Genomic DNA, 15232 nt, shown 5'->3' with positions numbered 1-15232 from the left:
AGTGATCACTTGGGATGTCTACCTCTTATATCAGAGCACCTGGGTTCAATCTTTGGCTATTCTGTTTTCAATCCGGCTTCCCACTAATGAGCACGCTGGGAGACAGTAGATGATGGTTGAAGTACTTGGGCATCTGCCACTTACATGGAGGCTTGTATTCATTTCCTGCCTCCTGCCTTCAGTCTGGCCCATCCCTGACTGCTGCTGCCAGCATTTGGGGAGTGAACAAACATATGGAGGATCCCTCCATCTGTCTCTATGCCCCTTCTCCTATCCCCAGCCTTTAAAATAAAGGTAAAAATTTAAAAAATTAAAAATATACCTTCAATCTCTATACTTGCAGTGTACAGGACAAGTGAATGACTAACTGTATTCAGTATTTACTGTCACACAAAGCTGTGATTAGCAATGATTTAGGACATGAAGGCACATACATAAGTGAGCTTGCCCATGCTACAGTGTCTGCTCTGTTTTGGGGTCAATTTTGGTACTGCCACCACTGCAATGCCAATGTCTTTCAGTAGCTTTTCATGGATTCTACAGTTATTAACCATTAGTAACACTGCCTTGTAAATCTACATTCTCTTCCTTGTTGCTTCCCAGGAGTGGCACCTGAGAAAGGTTTATAAGAGAAGGTTTTAACCTCCCTACCTCTATCAGAGTCTTCTTAAACTATTCCAGATTAATCAAGAATAAACAACGTGTGTGGTATATTAATGCAAATTCAGAAAACAAAATAAAACAAAATAACAGTTTATTTCCTAGCCCCTATTCCACTACCAGGAGGATGGTCTCACCCAATCTTCTTATATGTTGACATTCGGAGTCTTGACTATCATGTCAGTAGGAATGTGACTAAGAGCATATTATGTGGAGTAAGATAATTAAAATATTGAATAATTAAATTAAATTGATTAAACCGAAGGATTAAAAGATACCTCATAGGGTATCTGTGAAGATATTTATCAAGTTATTGGCACATATTAACTGTTCAGTAAATATTATCCATTATTATTTTATAAAAATAATAATCATTACTAATTTTATTTGTCAACATCATGCTACCTGTCTAGTTAAAACCATTCTATGACACGCATTACCCCAATAAAAGAAAATCCAGGGGCTGCATTTGGGTGTAGCAGGTTAAGCCACTGCATTTGATGTAGGTATCCTATATGAGCGCCAGTTTATGCCTTGGCTGCTCCACTTTCATTTCAGGTTTTTATTAATGGTCTTGGAAAAGCAAAAGAAGATAGCCCAAGTGTCTGGCCCCTTGCTACATATGTGGGAGACCCAGATGAAGCTCTTGGCTCTTGGTTTCGGCTTGGGCCAGGGCTGGCAGTTGCAGCCATCTGGGGGAATAAACCAGTGAATGGAAGATATCTCTCTCCTTCTCTCTCTGAGTTTCAAAATAAATAAATAAACAAACAAGCAAACAAACACACCCAAATTCCAGAGTCCTTTATAATCTGGTTCCAGCCTACCCTTCTTTCTGGCTCTCTATGTTGCTGCAAGCTGTCTTCTATCCTGTGTTTTTGCCACAGTAGCTGACTTTCCATTTCCCAGTTACCATGTGTGTATCCACATCTTTTCTCTCAGTGTTCTCATTTTTGGTATGCCATTTTATCTGTCTGTCTCCTGGTCGTCTTTTTACACAGTGGAGTTTAGTGGCAGCTCCCTTGCAAAGTTTTACCTGACATCTTACCCTAGAAATAAAGTCACTATTATGTAACTGTCATTTGAGACACTCATGTCCCCTCTGCTAGACTTCAACACCAACCAGATGCTAATTATATAACTCAACTTCAGTTTTATTTTGGTGGTTACTACAGAATGTGGTTGGTGCTGAGTGCAAAGTAAATATTTGTTGAATGAATGGAGTGTTAAAAATTATAGAATGTTCTCAAATATATGATCTCATTTTGCTCTTTTAGAATTCCTGGGAAGAAGCCAGGGAAAAGTAGAACAGTGTAATGAATGAAAAGCAGATTGTAAAAGAGGATGAAAAGTGACTTGCTTGTGTAGGACCCTGGGCAAGTTGTATAGTTTCTCTGATTGTCACTTGGTATTTCTGTATAATGGGGATAATAGTCATGCTAATTACTAAATGAGATAATCCTTATGGGAGTTTATCACTATTCCTGAAAAGCAATAAATAAATAGTACCAAAAAGCACTGCTAAAAATTTTAAAAAGCAATAATGTTTACATTATTATACGAATTATCAAAGAAATTAAGTGATTTAGAGCCAAATTTTGATCTCCCTGACTCCTAGTCTAGTTATTCTTCTGTTGCAATAGAACAGTCTCCTCCTAGGAATATTAATGAGGCGATTATAAGTTGGATACTGAAGAGAATTTTCTGTTGCTCTGCTTATGCTGCTACACTAGTGCAACTAATGCAAAATTAAGAAATAACTGTAGTTTTGGCATTGTTGATTAATTCTAAATTAAGATATGTATTTTGATATCTAGCCTTCAAAACACCATTGATTAATTACTATCACAGCACATCAATACTTTGAATATTTTAATGCTTTCCTCTGAGAGCACAAGGTTTTACTGTGATTCTTCATTTGTCTTCTCAGCTATATAAAAACGTGCTATCACTACTACGGTATACTCATTCACTCATTCAATAAATATTTTACTAATTACCTGCTAACATTGGGCTAGGAATTTGAAATTCAGAGATGAATGAGACTGCAACTCTGTATTTTGCTGTTAAGACTCAGTGAGGAGACTGACGTGAAGCAAACAATAACCACACAACCTGGAAAGTACTAATCACAGTGATATACACTGGGCAAACTTGTTGCAGCAGAAGTATAAAAGGCTTGCTTAGGAATAATGCAGATGAACGGGGGAATTAGAAGCAAGGTCTGGAAATGATGTTGGGTTCTATACACCAGAGCTCTCCAAACATTTTTTATCACACACACTTATGCATTCACAAAATGTTTTGAGCACCCAACTCTTAATACATCTTTAACACATGTTAAGACAAAGAATGTGCATATAGAATTAATAATCTATTATGTTCTGAAAATATGCCTATTCTGTGATGTAACAGTCCCACTGCCAGCTATATTCTTGAAAGTTGTACAGGTGCACTAAAGGAATATGTAACACTTTCCATAGTAGTGTTGTCCATTAAAGCTACACTTGGAAAGAATCCAAATGTCCCTGAAAAAAAAGAATGAATAAATAACGTTTGATGTATTCACAAATGAGATTTTTTTCAATAAAAATGAGTGATCTGCAGCATTATGCAATGACAAGAATAAAACTTTGAAACATAATACCAAGTTAGAAAGCAAGTTGCAAAAGAGAAATGGATCATGATTCCATTTTTATAAAGCTTAAGAGCAAGAAATATATTATTGTTAAATTAATCTATATATGTGATCAAACTATTAAAAATGGAATGAGAAAAAAGAAAAGTCACTTTATGAGAGATTGGATTGGTGGAAGGAGGAGGAGGAGGAGAGAAGAAAGTGAAGTAGCTGAGAAAGTGCTGGCAGTGTTCTAGGTTATGGGTCAGTTCACAGGTATTCATCTTATTATTATACATTATTACATACATATATGTAGGTTACATTTGTTAGTAAATATAAATTACTATGCTTAAAAATAGTGAATATAAATAGAAGTTCCAATACATTTTCCTCCTGGACTTCAATGTACCTGCTGTAGCTGTACGAGAATATTAAATTAGGCAGTGAGAATCACTGATACTTTCCTCATATATAATGAAATATTTATATTTTCACTTTAAAAACAAAATATTTTTATCAACATTGTAGAGGAGAGACAATCCATATGTTGTGAAGTTCTGAGCTAATGAAGCTGCTGGTGAAATGAATTATATGTGGTATACTACTTAAGAGCTATTTTTGGAGGTAGAACTAACAAAAATCAGGGTATGAAAAAAGGTGAAAGTCATTTAAGATGAATTTTAGCCTCCCCAATAGAACAATCAAAGCCATTAACCAAAGCACACAATATAGAAAAAAAGCATAATTTTAGAGTATGATAGGATAGTATTATATATATGAAAGTTTGCAGCATCTTCATAGAGAGAAATAAGGTTATATGGCAGTATTTAGGTGTGTTTTCTGGAACTCAAGAGAGTGGTGGGTTCTAGAAATAAGGACCAGGTGCCATAAAAACATCAGTAAATAAGGACCAGGTGCCATAAAAATATCAGTAATTAAGAACACAGAAGTAGATAAGATCATTAAAGAAAATGATTTAGGTAAACAAGAGAAAAGGGCTGTTCTGGATTCCTAGAGACCAGCTACCATGAAGGACATCAAGGAGAAAATCTCAGGTGTGTATAAAAAAACAGGCCACAGTCGGAAAGCCAAGTGGCCAGTCATATCAGATGTCCCCAGATAAGTTCAGTGAAATAGAAATTGTATGCAGCATACAAATAGGCTGTGCAAAACCCCAGATCTGCCCGTGTTTTAGCTGCTTTGTGACTGCCCTATCCATGTTCTACTGGTTTCAGGTTGTGCCCCAGAGCATGGCAGAGAGCTATTGGAAGGGTTAGAGGGCCATCCTCTTCATTCCACAAACATGCGGCAGCTTTGATCTACTAGATAGCATGTAAGGTTCTGCTGTTACGGTACTTAGAAACTCGTTTCAAAATTCAATGATGAAACAGTTTCTGTTAACAATAAAGGAATCTATTCATCATTACTTCTATATTTTATATACTGTATATATGATATATAAATATATGTATAAGTAAATATGAGGAGGCTTTAAAAGGTTTTTGGGGAAATGGAATTAAAAAATAATGTGAATTTTCCATTATTTTGAAGTTGCCACATATGTTTGCATAAGTTCATATATATATTTAAGTTATATATTTCATATAATTTGATATATCTCTATCTATATCAATCTCTATCTAGCCTTATTATGTCCCAGGCACTAGGCAGGAACTTGTCAGTAATACAGTGACAATATCTCTGTCTCAAGGAATATACAACATGAAACCAAAACATTCACTAAAGAATTAATTCTAAATCTAGTTTTATGAGATAATTGGGAAGTCACACTTAAGCTGATAACAGCCTTTAAAAATGGAAGTACCAAATTTTTCATGAAAACATTAATTTGGGAAAAAGCTGTTCTGGTGTGAAAACAATGAAATCAGTACATTACATAGAAATTATAAATCATATTAGAAAAGTTAAAAATATCAAATTTTGCTTACTAATATAGCAGGATGTGTTTTAAAAGATGAAGAAGAATATATACAAGATACTTGCTGTCCTCCAGAAGGAAAGAATTGGGAGCAGGAAAAACTATTTTCTTTCATTGCCCCTATACTGTTTGCCTTGTTGCAATTAGCATGCACTTCTAATAATTATAATTCAAAAACAGCCACTTAGTAGAAAATTCTAGAAATTCATACTGCTTCACTAACCTCTTATTTCATCCTAAGAATTTAAAGAACTGTATTTTGTGGTTTTCTTTTCAACATACATTCATAACTAGGTACTAGGGAACCCCAATCTAAGATTTAACTTAATCAAATTCCTACAAGTTGGTTGAACTGAGAAAGTCCCCTAGACCACATTTTTTTTTTCAGAGCTGAGCTGCAAACCAGAGCTTTGTAAATTGGCTTGCATGTAAAATTCTACAGAAAGACTGTGACTTTGGCATTTTTAATGGCAGCTGAAGCTCTGAAGCTATGAAATATAGTAGCAATAAAGACTAATAGATACAGCTGTGATTTGATTCTTCAGGTTTCATCGGTCATCCACTCTCAAAGGGATTTTCCTCATTTATCTTCAAGCTTTGAAAACTGTGTAGTTCTTGTCTACCATTCTACTGTCACATCTCAGTATGGGTTTTTAAAAAATTAGTCCAAAGCAAATTAGTGAAGTTAATTTTAATAACAGTTGTTTATCTGATGGTGTGTATTTTTTTTTCCCAATCCAAAAATCTTAACAAGATGAGGCAAGGTGCAGGTTTATGATAAAATGTGACTTAACGTTTGAACCAACATTTGCAGTTGATATTATAATTTAAGTACTTTGTGTAAAACATCACCTGCATAAATGAAGAGGATAGGAAATTAAGCTAATTACAATAAAAACAAAAGGGTTAGTCCAGCCGACGCCGCGGCTCACTAGGCTAATCCTCCGCCTTGCGGCGCCAGCACACCGGGTTCTAGTCCCAGTCGGGGCGCCGGATTCTGTCCCGGTTGCCCCTCTTCCAGGCCAGCTCTCTGCTGTGGCCCGGGAGTGCAGTGGAGGATGGCCCAAGTGCTTGGGTCCTGCACCTGGCTCCTGGCTTCAGATCAGCGCGGTGCGCCGGCCGCAGCGCGCTGGGCGCGGTGGCCATTGGAGGGTGAACCAATGGCAAAGGAAGACCTTTCTCTCTGTCTCTCTCTCTCTCACTGTCCACTCTGCCTGTCAAAAAAAAAAGGGGGGGGGGTTAGTAATAAGTGAAAATCCTAGTAAAATATTGACCAAATAATTAAATTAATCTTTGGCTACTCTGGTTAATCAAATACTTTGTGACACACAGAACTCTGTACAAAATGACATTGCTTTCACCGCAAACCAGTTCTCTCTGAGAGGTGTTTACACAAGGGTGGTGAATTGGGAAACAGGTGGAAAAATAATCACCTATCAAATTTCCAGAAGTTCCCTATGAAGGACTCCGATCTCTGCTGCCTTTTAGGTTACTGGCAACTAATGGAGAAATAAACAATACCTCTACCTGTGATTTTTATTCCCAGTTCTTTATTTGGAAAGAGGGAAAAGAAAGCGTTTGCAGGAATACTTTTACCACTGGGGGAGATTAGTAAATTAAATATGAATGTGAAATTTGTGCAAATATTCTAATGTTCCAGAACAAGGAATTTAATTATTTGCACTCAAGATGGAGGAAACATTTCCTGAACTCCTGCTCAAAAAAAATTGATCTGTTATCTGTTCAAAAAAAGTTTCTATCCTAGTTGCCCAAGTTTATAACTCTTGATTTTCTTTTTTTCAAATATTCATTTCATTTTATTTGAAATGCAGAGTGATGGAGAGAGGGAGAAATGGGGGAGAGATAATGAGAGAGAGAGACTGAAAGAGAGAGTGAGAGACTATGAATAAATGAATTTCCCATCATATGGTTCACTCCCCAAAAGGCCACAACAGCCCAGGCTGGGCCAGGTTGAAACCAAGAAGATTGGAACTCCATCCAGGTTCCCCACGTGGGTGAGGGGCTCAAGGTCTTAGACCATCTTTTACTGCTTTCCCGGGCACATTAGCAGGGAGCTGAATCAGAAGCAGAGCAGCTGGGACTCAAATCAGCACTTTGATATGGAACACCGAGTCACAGTTGGCAGCTTAATCTACTCTTGCCACAACACTGGCCCCTAAATCTCTTGATTTTCAAACCTAAATTTCAATATTTGCATTCAATGAAGAGGCTCACAGTAAAGAACTAACTAATCCCTGAAATGCAGTGTACAGGGTGAACTGAACAGTGCTGCTCAAAAATAGACCAAGTCCTAACTCAGACCGCTTTTAGAAAGCTAAAAAGAAGCGGAATCTTCCTGCTGATGTTAAAGAATCAAAATCAGATATTATTAAATTCATGTTGCAGAGAGAGTATGTGAAGGCAAATGATGCTCCAGATGGCCACGGGGAATGCGCCTTGGTGTGTTGCTGTCACTATGGTTGGGATTCAGGCCTAGACCTGGCAGGGAAAAGATTTTTTCCAAGCATGTCACACATGTTTTAAATGAAGAAACTCAACGTAATTACATTCAGGGGTTGAAGAGGTTAATGGCCATTTGACAGAAAAAATATGCTACAGATCCTTCAAAATGTATAGAGTACAATGCAGTGTGAGATCTGTGTACAGTGTGAAAATAACAATGAGAAACGGAAGGGCTGCAGGGTATAACCTTCTGGAATTACTTCCAGGAATGAAGGAAGAAGAAAACTTGAGTTTTCAGTCACTGTGTTCTGTTTGATACAACTCTTGATTGTTTTTAAGAACTTTGTTGGCTTTGCCATCATATCTGACTGCAAACTAATTTCTGTGCCTTGCTTTTCTTTCCTTTTTTTTTTTAAAAAAATATTTATTTATTTGAAAATCTGAGGGGAGAGATGGAGAAAAAGAAATCTTCCATATGCTGGTTCACCCCCAAAATGGCCAAAACAGCCAGGGCTGGGCCAGGAGAAGCCATGGCTAGGAGCTTCTTCCTTGTCTCCAGTGTGGTTGCAGGGACCCAAGGATTTGAGCCATCTTCCACTGCTTTCCCAGGTGCATTATCAGGGAGCTGGATCAGAAGTAAAGAAGCCGGGACTCGAACCAGTGCCCACATGGGATGCCAGCATTGCAGATGGCTGCTTAACCGGCTGTGCCACAGTGCTGGTACCACTTTTATTTTCAATAGTTCAAAAATTAAGCTCTAAATATTTTCCCCCCAAATTGAAAAGTGTACACAGTCATGTTACAGAGTTTTAAACGACCTTTTCCTAGTAAACCTGAAAGTTGCAGTTAGATAATTAAAAAGAAATGTTTGTGTTCGCTTCGGCAGCACATACTAAAATTGGAACAAAACAGAAAAGATTAGCATGGCCCCTGTGAAAGGATGACACACATATTTGTGAAGCATTCCATATTTTTTCTTTGACTCTAATAAATCTTTGTAAATCTCAAAAAAGAGAGAGAGAAATATTTAAGTATAGATTTGCTCCTCTAAAATTTGAGAACTCACACATTATCATTTGTCTAATATTTATAGAAAATATTTTCATATATTTCAAAAAAAATTTGGAACCACTGGATGAAATTTTATAGTCTTTAAATCTTTGCATTAACACACAATTATTCTTAGGTGTTTAAATTTAACTGAAAAGTGATCTCTGTTAAATATAAGAGTGGGAATAAAAGAGGGAGGAGATGTACAATTTGGGACATGCTCAATCTGATTTGCCCCAAATGGTAGAGTTAGAAACGTGCCAGGAGATTCCAATTCAATCCCATCAAGGTGGCAAGTAACAATGCCATCTCACTAGTCCAAGTGATCAATTTCAGTTCATAATTGATCATAATGATAGGATTAAGTGCCAAAGGGATCTCATAAACAAGACTACTGTCTGCTAATACTGATAGAATTAAGAAGGAGAGAACGATCCAACATGGGAAGTGGGATACACAGCAGACTCACAGAATGACAGATGTCCTAAACAGCACTCTGGCCTCAGAATCATTCCTTAAGGCATTCAGATCTGGCTAAAAAGCCCATCAGAGTATTTCAGGCATGGAAAGCCAAGACACTGTGGCAAAAAAAAAAAAAAAAAAAAAAAAAAAAAAAAAAACAAAAACAACAACAACAACAAAAAAACACCTAAATGAAAGATCTCTGTGAGTGAGATCCCAGTGGAAAGAACAGGCCATCAAAGAAGGAGGTACCTTTCTCTGAAGGGAGGAGAGAACTTCCACTTTGACTATGACCTTGTCTAAATAAGATCAGAATCGGTGAACACAAAAGGCTTCCATAGCCTTGCAACCCATGACAAGAGCCTAGGGGGATTACAAGAGTGTCAATTGTTAAATCAACAACAGGAGTCACTGTGCACTTACTCCTCATGTAGGATCTCTGTGCTTAATGTGCTGTACATTGTGATTTAATGCTGTAACTAGTACTCAAACAGTATTTTACACTTTCTTTGTCGGTGTGGGTACAAACTGTTGAAATCTTTACTTAATATATACTAAATTGATCTTCCTTATATAAAGAGAATTGAAAATGAATCGATGTGAATGGAAGAGGAGAGGGAGCAGGAGAGGGGAGGGGTGCGAGTGGGAGGGAAGTTATGGGGGGGGGAAGCCATTGTAATCCATAAACTGTACTTTGGAAATTTATATTTATTAAATAAAAGTGAAAAAAAATCTTTGTAAACTCTTATAGTCTTGCAATACAATTTAAATGTGTTATTACTGTTAAAAAAAAGGGAGAACTAAGTGTTATTTTATGTTTCCCAAGTATTTTGAACAATACTAACAGAATGGCTTCACAGCCCTTACATTCTGGAGCACATATTCATAACACAGCAGGGTGGGAGCAGGAAGAAGTGGCAGCTGAGAAAGGGGTGTGGATAAAGTAGACTGCAGTGCATTGGCCCAACTCACCAAGCATGAGGCTTAGCTAGGGAGCCCATCACGGCCATCTCACTGATTCTCCATGGCTTTATACAAAGTCTGTGATCTGGTCCTTACCTGAGTTTTAGCCTCTTCTCCACATCTAACCCGTGATTGATGCCCTCATTGCCATTGCCATTCCCATATCTCACTCCACATTCTCCTTATACTGTACTCAGACACTGGAGTTTCCTGAGGAAATACGCCTTGCTTTCTCCTTCACCCTGAATGCACCTATGCTTCCAGTACCCCAAGTAGCTTGCTAAAGTCTACTCTCTTCAAGACTTAGCTCAAAGGCCCCCTCCAGAAAGCTTTTCCAGCTCTCCCTCCTACACATATATGTGCACATGCGCACACACACACAATACACACAACACACACACAAATGATTATATACTTAAGGCATAGTCAAGGACTCCCTCAATAACTATGTTGTCTTATATTCTTTTATATTAGTATCATATAATCTATTAATATTATAAATATGCTATAATTATTTGATTATATATTTCTGTCTCTTCCATGACTTGAGTATTAGCTCCTGAAAGACAAAGCTCTATCGTGTCTATATCTCAGATAGTTACTACAATGGTATTTAGTCATGGTTCAATAAATGCCTGATGGAAGAGTGAATGAAGTTATTATCACTTGCCAAACCTGTATCAGTTTCCCTTGCTTCTATAAAGCTTAATAGATTATTCAAGACAGAAATAAACTATCTCCCCCGAGTTATCATAGCCTGTTATTTATTCCTTGCTGTGCCTTCTCTCACTGGTTACCCTGGATTTTATTTAATTGTATCTGCCCTATCCCTGACACTATCAGAAAGAATGATAATGCCTTCTTCTATTAACTTTTCCCCACATAACACTGTGATTTGTAAAGTGACTTTTCCCTTATATTTGCTGAAATAAATTTATATATTCGCAGTAGTTTCCACAAATGGACATCACTAAACAATGTCAGAGTTTTGGGCAGGACAGAGATGATCTCAGATTTATTTTTATTTGTCTGGGCCCAGCACACAGCACATGCCCGATAAATCAGTACTGGGGACATGAAGGGAGAGAATGATTACTTGAGAAGCAGAAGACTCTTTATGTCACTCATCCATAGGCAACAATTTATTCCTTTAGCAAGCATAAGGAGTAATAGCCCTTATGATCACATAGTTTTATTACTAGACTCACTCACACTTTTTCTTCCGATGCTTAAGTATCCTTACAAATAAGACTTCAGAGAGGATGATGGGAATTTTTTGAAACTCAGATATTAGGGAAGCAATTACTTTTTATTCTTAGCCATATTCTCCCAAAACGGCGGCAACATTGCTTGCCATTGGAAATAGATGCAGCAGTCTTTTGGTGGGAGTTACCGGCAAAGTTGAAGTATGCTCTAAGTACGGAAGTCACATGGCTATGTAAAAGAATAGAATTGCTACAGTTACTGAGAATAAAATCTTAAAGATCTCTTTTTTTTCTCACAATAGCTCCATGAATTGAAAACTACTAAGTGTCAGCTTTATGCTAATCTCTCTACATACATTCTTATTTACTTTTTGTGTAAGCCACGTGTCATTAGCCCCTTTCTGCACAGAAGAGAAAACTGGGACACAGAAGCATTCAGTTTGCCTACTATTATACAGCAACGCTGCATTATCACAGGTGTGATTCAACTCTGATTGTCACAATGACTTAAAGCATAATCTTACTTACTTAGCTTGTCAGAAGGACAGACAAAAATAAGAAAACGAAGCTCTCAGTTTTCTGGAAAAAAAGGACACACTAGAACACACATTAAACATCTGTAAGGTAAGATGATCTCAGTCAACAACTTTGGCCAAGCCAAATCAGCCTGCTGGGCTACAGTTCTTTCTGTGTTCCACAGCCATGGATCTCTGAGTCTATAGTGAGTAATACATACCATCATGAAGACATTGCAGCATAGATAAAACACATCCCTCAAAGGGGCTGACTCTGTGTCAGGAATTCAGCTATTTCTGCTGAGGAAGCTTAGTTTGGCAAAATTGAGCTTCGTTTAATCTTCTACATCCTCTGACTCTACAATTTCCCATTAACTCTGCGCTTGGGAAACTCAGTTTCTCTCTGATTAGGTCCCAAAGGGAAACAGCAAAAGGGGCCCATCACCAATGTGATTTTTGAAATGTTGAATGGTAAAAATTTTCATGGATCAACTGTGAAGAAAATTAGGTGTCTCCACAGATGTGTGAATACAGGCCACCTGGAACATTACTGTCCAGGGAATTCGCCGACACCACTGTGAAGACATAAATAAATGGGGTCGTTACATAAGGTGATTTATCATTTGAATTATGAAAAGCATGCTTTCTAAAACATTCTCCAGATCTTTTTTCCTGGCAGAAGCAGTCATAACAACAGAAACAGTAAAATTTCCACAAGAACCAGTCGGTCAAGTTTATTACAAACCACAATGTCAGCTGTCGAAATGATTACTTCCTCAAACTGACCTTCTCTACCCCAGCAACTCCCAGCTTTCTCGGCTCTTCAAGGTACATTTTGATGGTGAAATCAAAACAGAATGATCTTCTACAAAATAGCATTAAAGTTACATGTGTTTCATATTTTAGAGAGAAAAGGAAAGAAATGGGCCCACCAACGTTTCTTGATTCTAAAGTGAAGTATATTTGAGAAAAAGAATCAAATCTTTGGTTAGGAAAAAGCATATTAAAGGCAAAAACAGTTTAAGAAGTAGAGATGGGGCCGAGACTGTGGCATAGAGGATAAAGCCGCCATCTGCAGTGCCAGCATCCAATATGGGTACCAGTCATATCCCAGCTGTATCACTTCCAAACTAGCTCCCTAGTAATGCACCTGGGAAGGTAGCAGAAGATGGCCCAAGTGCTTGGGCTCCTGCACTCATGTGGGAGACCTGGAAAATCTCCTGGCTCCTGGCTTCCATCTGACCCCATCCTAGCCATTGCAGCCATTTGGGGAATGAACTGGCAGTTAGATCTCTCTCATTTTCTCTGTCTCTGTCTCCCTTCCCCAACTTGCATACCTCTTTCAAATAAAATAAATATTTTTTTAGGAAATCAGTCTTGGGGCTGGCGCTGTGGCATAGCGAGTAAAGCCGGTGCCTGCAGTGCTGGCAGCCCACATGGGCACCGGTTTGAGTCCCAGCTGCTCTTCTTCCAATCCAGCTCTCTGCTATGGCCTGGGAAAGCAGAAGATGGCCCATGTCCTTGGGCTCCTGCACCCACGTGAGAGACCCGGAAGAAGCTCCTGGCTCCTGGCTTCAGATTGGCGCAGCTCCAGCCATTGCAGCCATCTGGAGAGGGAACCAATGGATGGAAGACCTCTCTCTTTTTTTTTTCTCTCTCTCTGCCTCTCCTTCTTTCTCTGTGTAACTCTGACTCTGACTTTCAAATAAATAAGTAAATCTTTAAAAAAAAAAAAAAGAAAAAGAAATCAGTCAAGAGCAACGATGTGTCTATATCTAAAATAGCTCTAGAATCTATCTCATCTTATCCATTCTTTACCCACTATGCCACAGTGCCAGTCCTGCAATCTTATCCATTCTTTATTGGCATTGTCTTAATTCAAAGCCCTTGCCAAAATTACCAAAACAGCCCCTGTAATATTATATTTCTGCTTCTAATATCACCCCACAAATCCTTATGAAAACTCAGATTCCTTAGGATGACTTATAAGACTATGATGTACAAAATGACCTGTAGCCCTCCATAGCAGTAGAATTATAGCTAGGAAGGGGTCTCCCAGGCAACCTTTCATAGGATATTATAATCTCCACAATGTAGCAACCAGGTGAGAACATGAGACCAGTTCTCTGCAGTGGCAGGACAGAAGTGAGGTGAGCCACTTACTGATTGAGATATAGCGACCAGGCTTGACCATATAGGCGTCCTAGGAGTCTGATCTTTGAAACATTGTGTGGAAGAGAGTTCCCAGTGGACCTGCAACTCCCACCCTGAACTGTTGTTTCCTGAGAGAGAAATAAATTCTCATTGTTTTATGCTATTACATTTGAGCTATGTTTGTTACTTTTGTTTAGCCTACCCCAGTACAAAACCTTTTATAATGCAATATTTCCATCTTCATTTTCTACCAACTTTTTAACCCTTCATATGTAGCCTAAACTCAACATTTTAAGAGATAACTTGGGGCTGGCACTGTGGTGCAGCGGGTTAACGCCCTGGCCTGAAGCGCTGGCATCCCATATGGGCTCAGGTTCTAGTCCCAGCTGCTCCACTTCCGATTCAGCTCTTTGCTATGGCCTGGGAAAGCAATAGAAGATGGCCCAAGTCCTTGGGCCCCTGCACTCACATGGGAGACCCAGAAGAAGATCCTGGCTCTTGGCTTTTGATCAGCGCAGTTCTAGCTGTTGTGGCCAATTGGGGAGTGAACCAACAGATGGAAGACCTCTCTCTCTCTGCCTTTCCTTTCTGTGTAACTCTGACTCTCAAGTAAAAAAAAATAAAGAAATCTTTAAAAAAATAAAAATAAATAACTAAAGTTAAATCAGGTCTTTCAGGTGGGCCTTAATCCAATCTTAGTGGTGTCATTCAAGAAAGGGAATTTGGACACAGAGATAGACACTGAGGATACAGAGGCACTGGGTAAATCAGAAGGTGCTTATCTATGGCAAGCCAAGGAAAGGGGCCATAGAAAACCCAAAACCACCCAGGCGGAGCTCTGTCTGTCTAGTAAACAAACAAAATTTTTTTTAAAAAAACAGGTTTTGGTTTTGTTTTCAGTAATATTACACTGTAAGAATATACTTCATTCTAAATACAAAGTGCTCTACTTTATCAATTTACTTTCTTTTTTTATTTATTTATTTGACAGGTAGAGTTACAGACAGTGAGAGAGAGAGAGACAGAGAGAGAGGTCTTGCATCCTATGGTTCACCCCCCAAATGGCCGCAAAGGCCAGAGCTGCGCTGATTCGAAGCCAGGAGCCAGGTGTCTCCTCCTGGTCTCCCATGGGGGTGCAGGGGCCCAAGCACTTGGGCCATCCTCCACTGCCTTCCTGGGCCACAGCAGAGAGCTGGATTGGAAG

General features: G+C 38.5%; 1 protein-coding gene and 1 non-coding gene across 7 annotated transcripts in view; one reads left to right on the top strand and one right to left on the bottom strand.

The window, feature by feature from the left end:
• Positions 1 to 15232, bottom strand: part of PTGER3 (prostaglandin E receptor 3) — a 190013-nt gene that overhangs the window by 58958 nt on the left and 115823 nt on the right.
• Positions 8552 to 8654, top strand: LOC127493792 (U6 spliceosomal RNA). The gene has a single exon (XR_007924336.2). It is a non-coding gene; the product is annotated as a U6 spliceosomal RNA (small nuclear RNA).

This window comes from Oryctolagus cuniculus, chromosome 7 (genome assembly GCF_964237555.1).
Source record: "Oryctolagus cuniculus chromosome 7, mOryCun1.1, whole genome shotgun sequence".
Classification (NCBI taxonomy): Eukaryota; Metazoa; Chordata; class Mammalia; order Lagomorpha; family Leporidae; genus Oryctolagus; species Oryctolagus cuniculus.
This window is presented reverse-complemented; position numbering and strand designations above follow the sequence as displayed.